Source organism: Capsicum annuum, chromosome 7 (genome assembly GCF_002878395.1).
Source record: "Capsicum annuum cultivar UCD-10X-F1 chromosome 7, UCD10Xv1.1, whole genome shotgun sequence".
Taxonomy (NCBI): Eukaryota; Viridiplantae; Streptophyta; class Magnoliopsida; order Solanales; family Solanaceae; genus Capsicum; species Capsicum annuum.
This window is the reverse complement of record NC_061117.1, coordinates 174,710,444-174,728,808: the sequence shown is the minus strand read 5'-3', so window position 1 is coordinate 174,728,808 and position 18,365 is coordinate 174,710,444. Positions and strand designations below refer to the sequence as shown.

Below are 18,365 nucleotides of genomic sequence, written 5' to 3'. Positions count from 1 at the left end.
TCTTCTGATAGTCCATATATATGTTTAATGACTAACCAGTAAAATTAAAAAGAAAAAATCAAAAAGCTTCAAACCTAGCTAATATGTATTACTCCTTTGTTTTAATTTTATTGTTCTACTATTTTCTAAGCTCGTTTCGAAAAAAGGATGTTATGTTTTTTCTCTTAATTTATTAATTTTAGCTTTCCACAACATGTCTAAGCGTTGGACCTCATAATAAAAATGATCCGACGGCCCAGTTGATCAAAGGCCCAAACTGATTAGTTGGCCCAATTGTAGATTTTTTTATATAGGATCACTTAGTACTATATAAAAACTTGAGATAGTATGTATAAAGAGGAATAGTGTATTCTAGAAAGGCGGTTAATTCATTCTTCGGTCAATGAAAAGTCACAAATATTTTCTCCATTTTCTCTCTCTAAGTCCATGAATGAATAATGATAATTTTTTTATTTTCATCTCGATTTCGTTAAGTTTACATGGTATCAGAGTAGGGAATTTGCTTCCTGACGTCATACGCTCTCCAACGATCTTACCCTCGCCGATTTCTGTTACTGATTTTTTGGTCCCGGAGTTAGAATCCACTTAGCCGGAGATCTAGGATATCGTAATCCAATTTTTGACTCATATTTAATTTGAGGTTTATCGTTTCTATCGAAGTTGTGTTCACCCAGGTATCTCAGAAGTTGCTCATTTTATCAATCTAGATTTTTGTTTTGGCGTATTCAATGCAGTAAAGGCCATCTTTTTTCCATGATAAGAAGAAGTTGGTTGCGCATTTTGTGGATCTAGGATTTTTTATTTTGGCATTTTCAATGTTGTAAAGGGCATATTCTTCTGGTGATAAGAAGAATTTGGTATCTTCGAAGCTTATTTTCGACATTTTTTTGCCCTTGTCTGTTTCTTTACTTTCGAACATTTGATTATGGCTTCCACTGCACCTACTTAGATTGTTACTACTTCCACTTTTATACTTGAACATTTGAATCTCTTACACTTTTTATCTTCTGATGTACCTGGAATTTCACTTGTTCTGAACCCTTTTTTGGGTACTATTTTTGGAGGATGGAAATAAAACATGGTCGTCTCTCTTTCAGCTAAGAACAAAATTGCTTTTATTGACTGTAGTTTTCCTATATCTTTCGAGGATTTACCTCATCTTAGGCAATGGAATAGGTGTAATCATTTAGTGATCTCTTGGATCACTAGTTCTCTTTCATCTGAGATAGCTGAAAGTGTGCAGTACTCGAAAACTGTAGAAAGTATTTGGAATCAGTTACATAAAAGGTATGGGATTATCAATGAGACAACAATTTTTGAACTTAAGAAGGAGATTGACTCTACTAGCCAGGGTTGTCTGGATATTGCTTCCTATTTCAATAAACTTTAAAAAACTATGGGATGAACTAGGTTAAATATGTAGTAGGGATTCCAATCGATGTAATTGTGGAGCTAGGACTTCTCTTCTTTAAGAAGATGATGAGAATAAACTCTATCAGTTACTTGTCGGCTTAATAAGATATATATTGGGATTCGAGGGAATCTCCTCATGATGAATCATGTCCCATCTCTTGGCACTGCCTATATCATTCTCTTACAAGATGAGAGACAGAGACAAGTGACCACTTAAGCTTAGTTCACTCTTTATTCAGTATCCTTTAGTGCTTATCTTAGTCTTTCTACTAAGCAACCTCTTCAAAAGGGTACTTCTTTTACTTACTCTTCAGCTTCGAAGAACATTCCTTCAAAGTCCCAGCCTCTTATGAAAGTATTGTAAGAAGCCAGGGCATTTAATTGACAAATTCTATAAGCTCAATGGCTATCCTTCTCATTTCAAGTTCACTAGAAATAACAAAACTATTGCGGTTGTGGGAATCCAACCTGCCACTTCCCTGGACTTGGCGTTCAGGATGGTTTATCATAGCAATCTTCTAAACCTTGGTCTATGATTCCTGGTTTGACTAAGGACCAGTATTACCAGTTGCTTCACTCACTTTAGAACGCTCAGATTTCTGACTCTCAATTGTGTCTCATGGCTTCTATAAGTTTTGTTGGTATTCTTTCTATGTTTGATAATAATGAACATAGTTTCAGTATGCCTTTCTAGTATATTTGTCTAGTTGTTATTGGATTTTAGATTTTGGTGCCACACACCACGTGACCTATAATAAAGATCTTATTTTTGGCATTCATCTCCTAACCATATCCTATCTGGTCAACCTACCCAATGCCTACAAAGTTAAAGTCACTTGCACTGGTTCTCTTAATTTTTTTTATTGTACACTACACAATGTTCTTTATTTTTCCTCTTTCCATTTTAATCTCATACTATTTCTCAACTGACTTCTAAGTTAAATTGCACATTCCATTTTACTAAAAACACTTCTTTTTTTCAGGCTCTTTCACTGAAGAGGCCAGTGGAACTTGGTAATTTGGATGTTAGACTCTATAAGTTTCAGGATTCTCATGTTGCTGGTTCTCCAAGTGTCTCAATTCCTACTATTTGTAATTTTGCATTCCCTGTTTCAGTTCCTGTATGTGTTTCTAATATACCAGATATTTTTGTCTCTCCATTACCTGTTGTAATTTCTTTGCCTTATAAGAATCACCTTGCATCTGGTCCTTGTAAATATCATTCTAAATCTAATAAAATAGAGATTTTATGGCATAACAGTCTAGGTCACATTGTTTTCCAGAATGAAGGATATTATTTCCATTACCTATGCCTTTTCTTCTTAGCAATCTTTTATTTGTCTATTTGCCCTGTGGTTAGACAACCTAGACTTTCTATTCCTGTAAGTTCTATCAAAACTATTTTTCCTTATGAATTGATTCATGTAGATTCTTAGGGTCCTTACAGTATTCCCACTTATGGTGGGTGTAAATATGTCCCAATACTTGGTGATGGCTATAGCTGGGCCACTTGGACTCACCTTATGGGTTCCAATAGCAATGTCTTTCCACTGTTAAAAACTTTCTTTCTTTGTTTTTATTTTACCGGAGGGGTTTGAATTAGCTCCTCCATGGTCAAGACTTAATTTGTTGTTTTAGTCAAGGATGTTAGAAGTGATAATGCCCCAGAGTTAGACTCCAGCACATCTAATATACAATATTTCTTAGACAACCAGACTCCTTGTCCCCACACACCACAACAAAATGGTGTTGTGGAAAGGAAACATATGTACCTTCTTGAAATTTCTAGAGCCTTGCTTTTTTAGTCTAAATTACCCATTTCATTCTAGGTTGTTGTGTTCTCATAGCCACCTACATGATCAATGGATTTCCTTCCACCTTAATAATAAATCTCATTTTGAGCTTTTCCAAGATCAGGCACCTTTTTTTCTCATTTAAAAACTTTTGGGTTTCCTTGCTTCACTTCTGTTTCTAAGGTTCATAGGGATAAATTTTAGTCTAAATTTGATCCATGTGTTTTCATAGGTTATCCTTTGGGGTGATTGTATTCTCACAGCCACCTACTCGATTAATAGACTTTCTTCCACCTTACTTAACAACAAATCTCCTTTTGAGCTTTTATATGGTCATGGACCTTCTTTTTCTCATCTAAGAACTTTTGAGTGTCTTTGCTCACTGTTGTTTGTAAGGTTCATAGAAATAAATTTCAGCCTAAAGTCGATCCCTGTGTTTTCATAGGTTATCCTTTGGGTAAAACAGGTTAAAATCAATATAATTTGAATATTAAACTCATTCTTGTGTCTAAAGATATTGTTTTTCATGAGTCCATATTTACTTTTGCTATTCCTTCTCATTTTCATCTTCTTCACCTTCTCTTATTATTTTTTCTGATTTCGAGACCCCCTCTTCTCATCTTCCTTCTTATTCTCAACCTTTTGTTCCTTCAACGTTTGCTACATCTACTTCTACTCTTTCCTCGTCTCCTGCTCTCAGAAGGTCTTCCCAGCCTTATTTTATACTTTCTCATCTTCAACCTCATGTATATAATTTACCCCCTTCCTTGTAAGGTTAGGGTTTTGATTCTACTAGTACTGATACTTTTGCTAGCACTACTATTTTGGAGCCTACTTCTTATTCTCAAGCATCCTTCATACCAGCTTGGCAAGATGCTATGCAGAAAGAGTTTGAGGCTCTTGAGGCTAACTATACATAGCCAGTGGTTTCTCTTCCTTCCAGCAAGAAACCTATTGATTGTAAATGAATTTTCAAAGTCATATACAAATTTGATAGGTCTTTAGAGAGATATAAGACCACGCTAGTTTATAGAGGTGACACCCAAGTTAAAGGTGTGGACTTCACTAAGACTTTCTTTCTTGTAATTAAGTTTTTCACCATTAAATGTTTGATTTTTCTGGTTGCCAAGAAGCAGTGGTCTTTGTTTCAGCTGGATGTAAATAATGTCTTTATTCATGGTGACTTGGAGGAAGAAGTCTACATGAAACTACCTCCTAATGTTTCTGCTCTTGCATGTGCTGATTTTCCTCTAGTTTGCCTCCTTCAGAAATCTTTATATGGTATTCAACAGGCTTCTAGGCAATGGTATGCCAAATTATCTCAAGCTCTATGTTCTAGAGGGTACATATATTCTTTGAATGACTATTCCTTATCTACTAGAAAAAATGACTTTTCATTGTTATTTTGGTTGTGTGTGGGGATGACATTATCCTCACTGGTGATGATTTGGTTGAAATCTCCAATCTCTAGTTATTTTTGGATACACAGTTTGGGAGTAAGGATTTGGGTGTTCTTAGCGATTTTTTGGGCATCCAGGTTGCTTATTCTGCTCAGGGTCTTTTTCTACATCATCATAAATTTGTTCAGGATCTCCTCTTAGAGTTAGGCTGTGAATTTGTTACTGTTGTTACATTCCTTCTTGATCTAATGTAAAATTGCAGGCCATTACAAGTGATCTCTTGAGTTCTCCTAAGACTTACAAGATTTTGGTTGGCAAGTTGAACTTTTTGACCCATACTAGACCTGACTTGTACTTTGTCATTCAACACCTCAACTAATTTCTTTAGTTTTCTTAAGCTCCTTACATACATGCTTCCCTCTATCTTTTCAGGTTTCTTAAGGGGTCTTTGGATGCTGGTGTTTCTATTAGTGTTGATCTCTTTTTCTCTCATTCAACTTTTTATGATAGTTATTGGGTTGTTTATCCTGATACTAGGCGCTCACTTTCTGGTTTTACATTTTTCTTGGACATTTTTTGGTGGGTTGGAAGGTTAAGAAGCATCCTGTCATCTTTCTTTCATCTATGGAAGATGAATATCGTGTCATTAGTAAGGTTATTATTGATTTATCTCTGATTGTTCGATTGTTGGCTGATCTTGGTGTTCTAATTGATCAGCATGTCCCTATCTACTATGATACTCAGGCTATTACCCGCAACCCCATGTTCCACAAATGCACTAAGCACAATGAGGTAGATTGCAATTTCACTTGTCAATAACTTTTTCTTGGTCTTATTTCCTTGCATCATGTCTCCACTATGGCCCAGCTCGCTAATATTTTCGCGAAGCCTCTCACTGGGCTTCTCCATTATTCCATTCTTCCTAAGTTGGGTGTCCTTCCTCACTCCAACTTTAAGAGGGTGCTCGACCTCATACTAAAAATGATTTGACGGTCCAGTTGATCGAAGGCCCAAGCTGATTAGTTGGCCTAGTTGTAGATTTATTTATATAGGACCATTTTGTATTATATAGAATCTTGAGGTAGTATGTACAAAGTGGAGTAATACACTTTAGAAAGAGATTTAATTCATTCTTCGGTCAATGAAAGGTCACAAATATTTTCTCCATTTTCTCTCTCTAAGTCCATCAATGAATACTAATAATTTGGAAAATTAATTGATAACTTATAGCGAAGGAGAGTAGGTGGTCGAACCCTAGAACGTCGATTCCATTATCTGATATTTTTCGTCCAAAATAGCCACTGCGATCGTTGGTCAGCCTCATGCAGTGGTTGGCTAACTCAATATTGAGATACAATGGATAATTTCCCAGATTTACCAAACACAAATATTACAAAAATACAGTCTCCTAAAAACTTAATACCATTACCATCTTTCCCAAAGGTGACATATTCAAATCTTTTGAAACAAAACACAGGCTATGCTAATACAAATACACAAGTGGAACCGATTTCTATCAAGAAACCTGAATTCATTAATGGAGTACCTCGTGTACAATGGACTAAAGATGAAGTAGACAGAATGAATTTGATTGAAGGGATTCATTATGCTATAATAGGGAAGTTCTATTACGGATGGCCAGAATTAGATGATCTTCGAATTCAACTGTCAAAACAACTCAATGTGAAAGGTGGATGTAACATTGGATTATTGAGAAATCGACATATTTTGTTGAGACTTGACAGAATAAAGGATTTTGTCACTGTTATGTCAAAGAGCGTTTATTATATTAATGTTAAGAATGACTATTCATATCAAATGCGACCATTTATCTAGGATGCTAAGTTTGTAACTAATGATGAAACTTCACACGTTAAAGCTTGGATCTCTTTCCCCAATCTTAAGCCTACATATTTTGTGAAAGAATCACTATTCTCATTAGCCTCAGCAGTTGGTGTTGACACCTAATTTTTTTCCTCCACGATTAAATTTAACCCTGCGTTTCTTCAATTTTTAATAAAATTTGAAAAATTCATTTCATCCGGATAAATGCGCTCTAAAATATTATTTGGGTTAATTTTGACATTTAATTGACGATTGTAGGTTTTTGTATTTACATATGCGAAATTGTATAAATTACTTAAATAAATATTTTTATCAAAATTGGACTTTTACTGGCAAGCTTGAAATTCAAACGGATAAAGTCTTGATTTAAATATAATTTAATCTCAAAAATAATTTATTTTAATAAATATGTGTTTGATTTTATTAAATCAAGAAGATCGGGATTAAATGAAGTCTTAATTCGTATCGAAATTCAATTTAATTCAGCCAATCTATTAGATTTGGCCATAATTGAAATCAAATTGGCCATAATTGCAATGTAATCCTCCAATTGATTTTTAATTTGGTCAAAATTAAATAAATTTGGCTAAATTTTAAATCCAAATTGGGATTATATTTTAAATAACCCCAAAATTTTAAAAAACTCTCATAACTTCAACCCAATTCCCACCAAAAATAATTTCAAATCCCAAAATTAAATTTGAAATTCAAAATTTATACTAGATTGTACAATTCTCCCTCAACCTTGTCCCTTTTGAAAATTTGAATTTCAAAATTTGTACTATATTGTACAATTCCCCCTCAACTTTTTCCAAATTTAAATTTTGAAATTTAAAAATTGTACTACATTGTACAATTCCCCTTCAAATTTGTCCTTTTTTCAATTTTGAAATTCAAAAATTATACTACAAGTGTACAATTTCCCCTCAACCCTGTCCATTTTTCAAATTCAAATTTTAAAATTCAAAAATAGTACTACATAGTACAATTCGCCTTCAACCTTTTTCCTTTTTTCAATTTGAAAATTCAAAAATTGTACTATATTATATAATTTTTCCCCACCTTATCTTTCACCTCACCTTATCTTAAATTTTAAAATTCCAAGAACACCCCTAAATACTTTCCCCCACATTGATGGATGAAAAGAATGGAATTCTCATACTTTCCTATAAATACTACAACTATTTTGGAAGAAATCCCAAGTTTCAAGGTTGAAAAAAAAAACTTTGAGCAAAGAAGAGTTTTTATTTTAGTAAAAAAAAAAATCTGTGAAATTCATGGGCTAATCGAAGTCCTCGAGTTGAACGCTTTCCTATGGTGATCAAGACTCCAAAGAAAGCTTGTAGTCTCGTTGTATTTCCCCAAAAAAGGTAAACACACCTTTCTCTTTTTTAGTTTTATAATCATTTTCTTTTTCATCTTTTTCTTCTTCGTAGTTTATAGCTCACCGAAGACATGACCCTAGATAGGAAGGTCTGGAGGACGCGAATTAGGGCAGAAGACTAGGGCCGGTTTGGGTTGCTAGGGTAGGGAATTACTTGGTGGGGGTTTTATTCTTGTTATGATTCTGTGTTCCATGTTTTATTACGAATCTGTGTGCTTTCCTCTGTTTTCTAATGCTTATCGGTGCCGTATTTATGTTATGTAATCTAGTTCTGTGCTTTACTATGAGTTTGTGTGGTATCTCGTGACTTGAGCCGGGGGTCTATCGGAAACAGCCTTTCTACTTCTTTAGAGGTAGAGGTATGGACTGCGTACATCTTACCCCCCCCCCCCAGACCCCACTAGGTGGGAATACACTGGGTTTGTTGTTGTTGTTGTTGTTGTTGTTGTAGTTTATACTTGTAATTTTGCTTGCTGGGATTGTTTACTGTAGATTTGTTGTAGACGGCCTTGAAGGCCATAGGACATTGTGGTATCGATATTAGTTTTATTTTTAAGTTCATGAAATAAAAATGAGCTAGCAATAGTTGAACATGCCTTTTTATTTTATTCTATGATTATTATAGATAAAGTTTAAATCTTTGCTTAAAAGATGTACTTATGTTTTGTTTAAATTCATTGTTGGCGGATATGTTTGTTTTTACATATAAAGTTGTTTCCTTTATGTTGAAATTAATAGTTAGTATTGATTGTTTCTCCTTTTTCACTTTATTCTTTGATTATTATAGATAAAGTTTCAGTCTTCACTTAAAAGATGTACTTATGCTTTGTTTAAATTCATTGTTGGCGGATATATTTGTTTTTAGCATGTAAAGTTGTTTCCTTTATGATAGTTAATATTGATTGTTTCTCCTTTTTTACTTTATTCTTTGATTATTATGGATAAAGTTTCAATCTTTGCTTAAAAGACGTACTTATTTTGTGTTTAAATTCATTGTTGGCGTATATATTTATTTTTAGCATGTAAAGTTATTTTCTTATGTCGAAAATAATAGTTACTATTGTTTGTTTTGCCTTAGTAAAATAATAATTGGTTAAGTCAAGAACTTGTCATTTGCTTGCTAATCATTTTAATGGATTTCAAAATCCTCATATCAGAGATGAAGTGCTAGCTTTATTTTTCATCAAAATATTTATTCCTTTTTTTTCGCATGTCGTTTTGTCGCTAGTAAAATAGTAATTGGTTATGTCAAGAACTTGTCATTTGCTTGCTAATCATTTTTCCGCATGTCGTTTTGTAGCTAAATAGAATTATTTAGATATTTCTGAGTCATGCATAATATGATTGTTAAATGATATTTTACTTTTAGAGATGCTAAATTTTTATTCTAATTTTCTTACTCCATTTGGATTGTTACTTGTGTTTTTGTGTGTGTAAAGACTTGATTCATGTCTCTCTTTGATTCATAATATCAAAAGAGAATCAACGATGTCTTAGAAATATAAATCGTAGCTCGTTACATCTTTTTCCTAAAATTAGCCATAATTTGGATGTATGAATCATCGTTAATATCGCCTTAATTGGAGTTTAAGGATTCCCTTTCTTAAAAGTTAGCATCCACCTTCTTCTTTGTCATATGGTTAATTTTCTTTTCATTGAAAAATTTAATTTGCTTTGATATTGCAGTTTACTACTTATTTATGCTTGAGAATGCTATTTTTTCATCTCATCATTTATCTATTGAATACATATTAATTTTTTTCTTTTATCTTTTTTCTTTGCATGAACCTGTTTTGGAGTCCAAATAGATTCCTTTCCTCTTGCATTTCGTAATGGGCCAACGAGGCCCACCTCTTCGAGTCAAGTCCGAAGTTTAAATCCAAAGTCAATTATGTGGCGTGCGGGTGTAAGAAGATAGAAGAAGAGGAAGAAGAAGAAAAAATGGGTCAAAACCCATTGATGAGGTCACTAAGAGACTTGAAAAGTTTCGATTTTTATTATTATATTACTCTTTATTTATTTATTTATTTATTTATCTATTTGTTCGTTTATTTGGGCCTCGAAGCCAAAGTTGTAATTTTAATATAGGTGAAGTGGATATTTGGGCCTTCAAGGTCCGAACACTAGCTTAGGACAGACTATGGGCCAAAAGCCCAAGTATTTAGATTACGACAGGTGAAGATGGACCAAAGCCCAAATTATCTTAAGACAAGATTTATGATTTGGGCCTAATGGCCTAAGTCCTTTAGTCTCCTCCTTTCCTCTTTATATGCTAATTGTTCTTAGTTTTCTTAGACTTAGTTAAAATTCTCGCTAAGTCATCAAAATTTATTTTGCACAAATCTTGAAGACAATTTTCCTTAACTGTTTTCTTTTCAAAACCCAATTTTCCCTTTTTAAAGTTATTCAAAAAAGTTATTTTCAAATAGTCCAGATAACCACAAGTTAGCGAATACTCTTGGTGACTTAATAACCTTCCAAGAGTATTAATAGGAACCGTTTACCTAGAATTTCAAAACTTAAATGATTTTTCTGTTTTGAATCATTTAAGTAATTTATAAAGGTTTTCTTAATTTTTCTAAATAAATTAAGTGGCGACTCTAAAAAAGTCATTTCTCCGCAAAAATTTGGAAAACCCATTCATTTAGATACGGCCACATTAAACAAGACAAGACATATTTATGCTAGGGTTAGGGTACAGGTGGATTTACTTGCTGATCTTTCTTCATTTGTAAAGATAGAGATACTGAATTCAAACAATGGAGAATCTATTCAGAAGAATGGAGAATCTATAGTAGGAAGGGTGAAAAGTCAATATGATTTTCTCCCTAAGAACTGCAAGAAATGCAGATTATAAGGTCATAATGAAGTTGATTATGGGGTACTACATCCTGAGTTGAAGCAAGTATTTGAAGCAAATTCACAAACTCATATTCACAATACAACTAAGGGTGGGGACATAAAAAGTGGACAAAAGGAGTATCAGTAGAGTTATCAAAACAAGTGGCATCCTACAAAAAGAAGATTCCCTAACAAAGGTTATCAAGGAGAGGAGACCATCTTGCTTGAGAATATCAGTACTACTAATCAGTTCAAATTCACTAACCGTGGAAGTTGAGGAGAATATCCAGAATCATAAGAAGGTCAATACAGTAGAAGATAATCAGAATGATGCTACTAATAGTGGGGAAATAAATAAAGGGATGTCAACTAAGGATAAGGTAACCAAGTCCTTCCGTCAGCTAACTAAAGCAGCTTCTCCAGATATCTTGAGTCATGAGGAATCTGTAAAACAGGAGGAAAATAAATCAAATCAGAAAATTATAGCTACTGCACCTACTATAAAAAGCTCTCCATTGGTTGAATATAAGTAGGAAGTGGGAAAGGAATAGGAAAATTAGCACAAATAACAAGGTCCTAGTAAAAGAGATAATCCCAGAAGCAAAATTAATAATGCTAAAGTACCTAGCAAAAGCAACAATGGTAATGATTCTGAATTGTTGGAGAAGGAAGAAGATAACTATGATGACTCAGTAAACAATAGCTTAGCTATTATGGATATTCCTTTAGCTATTGAGGATCCAATGGATACTGTGTGGTGTAGAGATTCAACACAACCTAATTCAGTTCTTCATGATATTCTTACTCATCAATTTGATGGAGTAGAAGGAGTAGCAGATCTTTTGGAAGGGAGTAAGGAGGTAGGTATCAATGACAATCTGGATAACCACATTTTAAGAGATGCAGATGTTTCTCCAAGGGTTAATAAAATGATTAAATAAGAAAGAAAGAATAACAAGCAGCATATCACTGAAAAGACCTTGTCAAGCAGATCTCGGCCTAAAAAGGGGCATGCCAACTCATCTAATAAGCAATGATGAAAGATTTAGTCTGGAATATTAAATCTATAAAATCCCAAAAGGCTTTCCAGAGAGTTCAAATGTTGAATAGGGTTCATAAGTTTACTTTTGTAGTAATATTGGAGCCATTTAAGCATATCAGACACATAAATAGTATAGAAGAAGGTTATAGATACCACAAATATTCCACAATTATAATGGGAAAATATGGTGATTTTTTAATAATGGTTTCAATATTACAATTAAGAGTGATACTGAACAGCAATTATCTTTCTTGATTCAGGATCAATCTATGGGAATAGGTTTTATGCTAGCACTTGTATATGTTAAATATGATAAGTACGAAAGATTAGAATTGTAGGATAATATTTTCTCCATTGCTAATAAAATTTTAGGTCCACGGCTCTTGGGAGGTGATTTTAATACAATTCTAATGCCTCAGACAAGACAAGTGGAGTGCCAATAGCTACAGTAGATGTAGAAAACTTTCAAGAGTATATTGAATCTTTTGATATGACACAAATTATTCACAAAGCCACCCTGTTTACTTAGTGGAATGGAAGAGCTGGAGAGGATTGTATATTTGAAAAATTAGATAGATTATTTGTTAATGAAGATTTTCAGCATATGTTTAATTCTATTGAAGTGGAACATCTAGCCAGATATGGTTCTGATCATGCACCTTTATTATTAAAATGTGAGAATACAGAGGTTGTGGTTCAGAAACAATTTAAATTCTTGAATTTTTGGACTGGCCATTCAGAATTAAAGAGGTAATTGCAAGGAATTGGGATGTTGATTATTCTGATAATCCCTTTAATGGCTTTAAAAGGAAAATCAAAAAAGTCAATAAAGCACTTTCCATATGAAGCAAACAGACTTTTGGAGACATTTTTCAACAGTTGATTATTGGAGAGGAGATTACTAAGGTGAAAGAGAAATTATGTGAGGAAAATCCTTCTTCTGTGAATAAAATGGTGATGCAAAAGGCTAGAGCTGAATATATAAAGTATCTTAAAATGTAGGAATGTTCTTGGCAGCAAAAAACAAGGTATGATTGGTTTGAAAGTGAGGACAGAAACACTAAGTTTTTTCATAGCATTGTCAAGGGGAGAAGAAGTAAGTTGAAAATTTAAAAAATTATTAATGAGAATGGTTGCTGGTTAGAGGAAGAAAGCTAAATATCATATGGGGCCATAAATTTCTACCAGAATCAATTCATATAGGAAAGGGATGCAACTGAATTTCCATTACTGAAGAGCATTGCAGAGCTAATTTCTGATAAGAAAAATGAGATACTATAGGCTAACCCTAAAGAGGTGGAAATTAAGGAAGCAGTGTTCAAGTTAAATAGGGATAGTGTTAGTGGACCATATGGACTAACAGGAAGATTTTTTTCAAGTTTGCTGGGACATCATTTATAGAGATGTGATTAGACTGGTGAAAAGTTTCTTTGCAGGTAATACACTTCCAAAATACATTAATCATACTAATTTGATACTCATTTCTAAAATGGATAATGTACAATTCTTTTCATATTTGATACCAATTAGTCTTAGTAATTTTGTCAATAAAATCTTGTGTAGGATTATTCTTGATAGATTGGAGGGTATTTTACCAAATCAGATATCTCCTAATCAGTCAGGATTTATTAAAGGGAGAATTATTATTGAGAATGTATTCATTACTCAGGAACTGATTACTAATATAGAGAAGAGATAAAAGCCTTATAATGTAGTTTTGAAACTGGACATGGCTAAAGCTTATGACAGTGTATCTTGGTTTTTTTAATGAAGGTGTTAAGAACTACTATTCTGTCCTAGTGAATGGCTAGTCTATAGGTTTTTTCCACTCTACTAGAGGAGTCAAACAAGAGGACCCTCTTTTCCCTGCTCTATTTATTTAATCAGTAGAGGCATTGACTAGATCTCTAGATCAGGTTTTTGAAGATCATGCTTTTATTGGTTATGGTATGTCTAAATGAGTCCTGAGTTGAATCATCTTGCATATGCTAATGAAACAGTTATCTTTACTTCTTTTAATAAATATTCAATTAAGAAGATAATGCAGGTTTTGAATGAATATGAGTTGGAATCTGGTCAAGAGATTAACATAGATAAGAGTTATATTATATGCACCACAATACTTTGACAAGTGTGGTGAGGAAGGTTGAATAGGATACTAGAATGAGAAGAGGTTGTTTTTCTTTAAAGTATCTTAGTTTTCCACTATCCTATTCTAAGAGAAACAAAGAACAATTTTCTAAACTAATTAATAAAGTTTAAAGTAAGCTTCAAAATTGGAAGGGTAGACTATTATCATTTGGAGGAAAAGAAGTTCTTATTAAAAGTGTGTTACAGAATATTCCTATTTATATTTTGTCGGTAGTGATTCCTCTAAAAAGTGTTCTTAAAGAGTTGCAAAGAATATTTGTAAGTTTCTTCTAGTAGACTAAGGAGACAGGAAGAAACAAACATCGGGCCAATTGGAATAGGCTATCATTACCCTAAAAGGAAAGAGGGTTGGGACTTAAGGATATATATGAGGTTGCAAAGGAAATGTATGCTAAATTAAAGTGGATAGTCAGAACTCAGAATAACTTGTGGGAAAACTACAAGTTGAAAAAGTATTGTAAAAAATAATTACCTACAGTGGTGCAATGGAGAGAGGGCCTCAAGTATGGAAGGCAATGCTGGAAAATAGAGATAGGATTAAGGAATTCATATGGTGGGAACCTACAGGTGGAATATCTACAGTGTGGTTTGATAATTGGACTAATACTGGTCCTTTATTCAAATAACAGTCTCAGATTCAAACATGTCATCCATTGTCTGATATTAAAAAGTTTCTTAATGAAGAGGGGTGGAATTATGATGCTATGACGGATGAAGCACCAGTTCATGTAGTTAATCATGTGAGAAATTATATGGATAGTGTGTGATATAAATATAAGATGGATAAACCATGGTGGACATTGAATTCCAATGGAAGGTTTACTACAAAATGTTCTTGGGAAGTACTAAGAAATAAAGAAAAAGAGGATGAGGATCTTAAAGCAATATAGAGTAAAGCGTTACCATTTAAATTCAGCTTCTTATCATGGAGAATTTAAAAGGGTATGATTCCAATTGATGCTCTACTACATACCTAGAATACTGAAGTTTCAGAAAACTATTTTTGTTGTGATAATCCCAGAAGAAAAACAATCTCACACCTATTTCTTAGAGGGGAAACTGCTGCTAAAGTATGGGATCATTACTGTGCAGGTGCAGGGATAATTGACCAAAGACTAAATTTGAAGCAAAGTATCAGAATACGGAGAAAGCAAAGTGATAATTATAGAGTAAAAGTTGTGTATAAAGTGGTACCAACTGTTATTCTGTGATTTTTGTGGAAAAGAAGGAATACTATTAGGCATGGAGGATCACATTTGATACGCCCAAATTATAACTCTCGTTAGAAAGTGTAAACGGTCGCTGTCAAATATAGAACCCAACTAGGTTGGCATCGAATCCCACAGGGAATACTATGCAAACTAAGTGTTATGGTTGCTAACAGACTGTTGATCGAAGGCTCCTAAGTAAAGGGGGTTTTGAATTTGTAACAGTGTTTAAAAGGTTGTAACAAGTAGCGTTCCAGCTAATGAATTTTATTGCAAGTACTAATTCAATGAGATGAAACAAACTAAAGTTATGTTCACCAAGATGATCAAACAGGTGGGGTTGTGAATTCTCTTAAATTCCTAATTTACAACTTCAATTGCAAGAGTTATTGAATTCTAAAGTTTACCCATTTTTTTCTCAACCTAAACGGGTAGTTTACCCTTTAATTTTTTTGAACTTAAAGAATATATGAAGTTATTCAATTAATCTCTCATATGATTCAATCCTTGTTTAAGGCATCAACTCATACCCAAAGGTTAAGACCTTTAGACTTCATATAATCTCCTTCTTTTCCCAACATATACTTTTTTTCTCAGACAAGTAATGTTCTTAGGCTCACACTTCAAGTTGCAACCAAAAAGGGTCATTAAAGTGAAGAAGGATTTATACAATCTCAAGTACTTATGAAAATTAAGCATTCTCATAACCCCAATCAGTTGTTCACATCAAGGTTCCCATAACCCTAGTTATGGGAATTTAGCTACACATCTCAAGATAAGAAGAAGAAGAGAAAATCATTGTGTTCCTTCTAAATGGATTCAAAGAATTACTTAAAAAGGTTACAATAGTTATTCTTCAATCTTCAATGAGAATTTGAATAAAGATAACTACATCCATAATTCTTGCTTGAATCCCAAAGAATAATACGTACAATAAGTTTTCTAGCTGGAAAATATGATAAAGATACCTAAATTGGGTATTTATATGTTCTCAGGTATAGAGGATTTAAAATTTAAACTCAAAAAAGCCGCATCCAAGTCGACGGTCACTTCAACGGCCCATCAAAAGCCTGACGGTCCATCGCGTGAACAGCCGCTGATGGTCCCAAAGTTCCATGTTATGGTTAAGGGTTGACAGTCATGTTGGTGGACCGTCACTAGCTTGGCGTTCCATCGCATAGGCCGTCGTTTGGTCCTATAGAAGTTTAAGTTTTATTTCAGCCTGATGGCCAAGTTGGTGGTCCATCGGGGATTCAATGGTCTGTCATTTGGACCATCACAGGACTCACTCAATTATTCCTTTTTGTTTCACTCTGACAGTTACCTTGGCAGTTCATCGCATGACTGATGGTCCGCCAGTTCGCCCACCCATCTGTGGCCTTTTTCTGTTATTTTTCCAAGTTTCTTTTTTAGCTAACTCTTTGACCTAAAAACACTAAAATCCAGTATTAAATACAACATCGGTGATTTGAAAGCATACAATTATTCCTTGAAAAAGATGTAAAATATTTTGTCCAAATCTGGAACATCAAACCCTCAAATTAAGACAATTGTTTGTCGACAAGCAACTCAGCACCAAATAGTATACATGAATAACACAACGATAGGAAATCAACTATTGAACTAGATTTCACACAACCATTCACTAGTCATATCACTCATATAGGCTCAACACATCAGAATCTACAACCGACATTGTTTATAATTCAGCACACATACAAACATAGATATAATATCCCACAGAGATTGGCAAAACTAAGTGTAACCTAAGTTGCCCTCACAGTCAATGAAATCCACCACTCATTATATATTGTGGACAAAAATCAAGACTCTCACACTCATCAAAGAAGTTACAAACATAGCATACACACCCATAAGTTTGCCCTTATTATCTAATGCTCCCTTATAGTTGACTCGCAAAGATTAAGCAGGTCTTTTTTAGGCTTGTAATGAGGCTCTGGGAGGTAAGGACAAATTTTAAGAGAAGTGACTCAACATTTAGACTTAACTCTCTTTGCCCTTGAATTCTACTCACCAAGGCTACTACTTTACCAGCTCACTTACAATCTCTATTATTCATTCACACTTTTCCAGAACCCCCATTTTTATTATTTTTTATATAAGCATCAGCCACCCTAACTTATGTTGATGCAGTTAGTTAAGGTGCACAATATCTTAAATAGATGCTTCATTTTAGCTCTAAGTCACCTTCTCATTACGGCTAACATCTTGACAGTAGCCACCCTCAACTTAGGTGTTTTTCCTAAGTTAAGCTGCACAATGTCCAATATTGGACCAGGGCCAAATTTAGGTGTTAACAACCTAAAGAGAATTAATTAGAGTTATTGGGAATGAAGAAAACTAACATAAGCTCAAAAAGGGTTCAAAAATGGAAATAATCTTTTTGGTGGGTAAGTTATTTCAGCTAAGTGGACTAAAAATAAAGGGGGCCTGCTATCATATCCTATTGAATCAACCACAAAACAACATCAATGAACCAGTTAAGTTCTAGTTGTTACACTATGCAAGAACTAACACAAATACTCGCACACACAGGCAACTGAGTCAAACTTATTCTACTACTTTTAGGATTTTCGTCACATGATCATGCATATTTTACATGTTAATGCCAATTACAGAATCACCAATGGTTGTTCAACCTATGCTAACTGACAAGAGGAAATAGCCATACAAACATGTTCATAGTTTTATGCCATAGTCAAACATCATCCACATATACAAAAAAATGCTAATGGAAAAGACACTTCCATAAATAACATTAACAACGAATATTTACATCATAATTACTTAGGAAAATAAAATTCAATCCTAGACATACCGATTATACTAGATAGCACATGGGAGGAAAGAACACAGGCAACAAAAACCCCGTGGTACAAGTACACCTAACCCTATATAAAATAAATATGTTATCCTCAATGCATATAAGTAAAGTACAGAGGAGGGGAATATTTGTAAAGCCTCTTATTCAGATGAGGCATTAATAAAATGTGGTGAGGCTCCAGTGTCCTCACCTGCAGCAATGTTGATCCCTATGGTGGTAGGGGTACTCACAATCTCTTCCTCCGAAATTGGAGCTATCACATCTCGAGCTAGGTCTGAATTGGCCCCCCTTGCTGGGGAGAAACTGGTAGAAACTCCTGCAGCTTCATCTGATGTCTTCGTCTTTCTTTTCTCTTTATCTTTCCTCGATCCTTTTATAGTTTTCCAGATATCATACTCTTACTTCTTTTTTGGTGTCATTACTTCTCGCTTTCTTCTTTTGGT

At 33.9% G+C, this 18,365-nt stretch overlaps 1 long non-coding RNA gene across 1 annotated transcript; it reads left to right on the top strand.

Moving 5' to 3' along the window:
- The first annotated feature begins 338 nt into the window (after positions 1 to 338).
- LOC124885645 lies at positions 339 to 2,673 on the top strand. The gene is made up of 2 exons (XR_007042998.1): positions 339 to 857; positions 2,397 to 2,673. It is a non-coding gene; the product is annotated as an uncharacterized LOC124885645 (long non-coding RNA).
- The last annotated feature ends 15,692 nt before the right edge of the window (positions 2,674 to 18,365 follow it).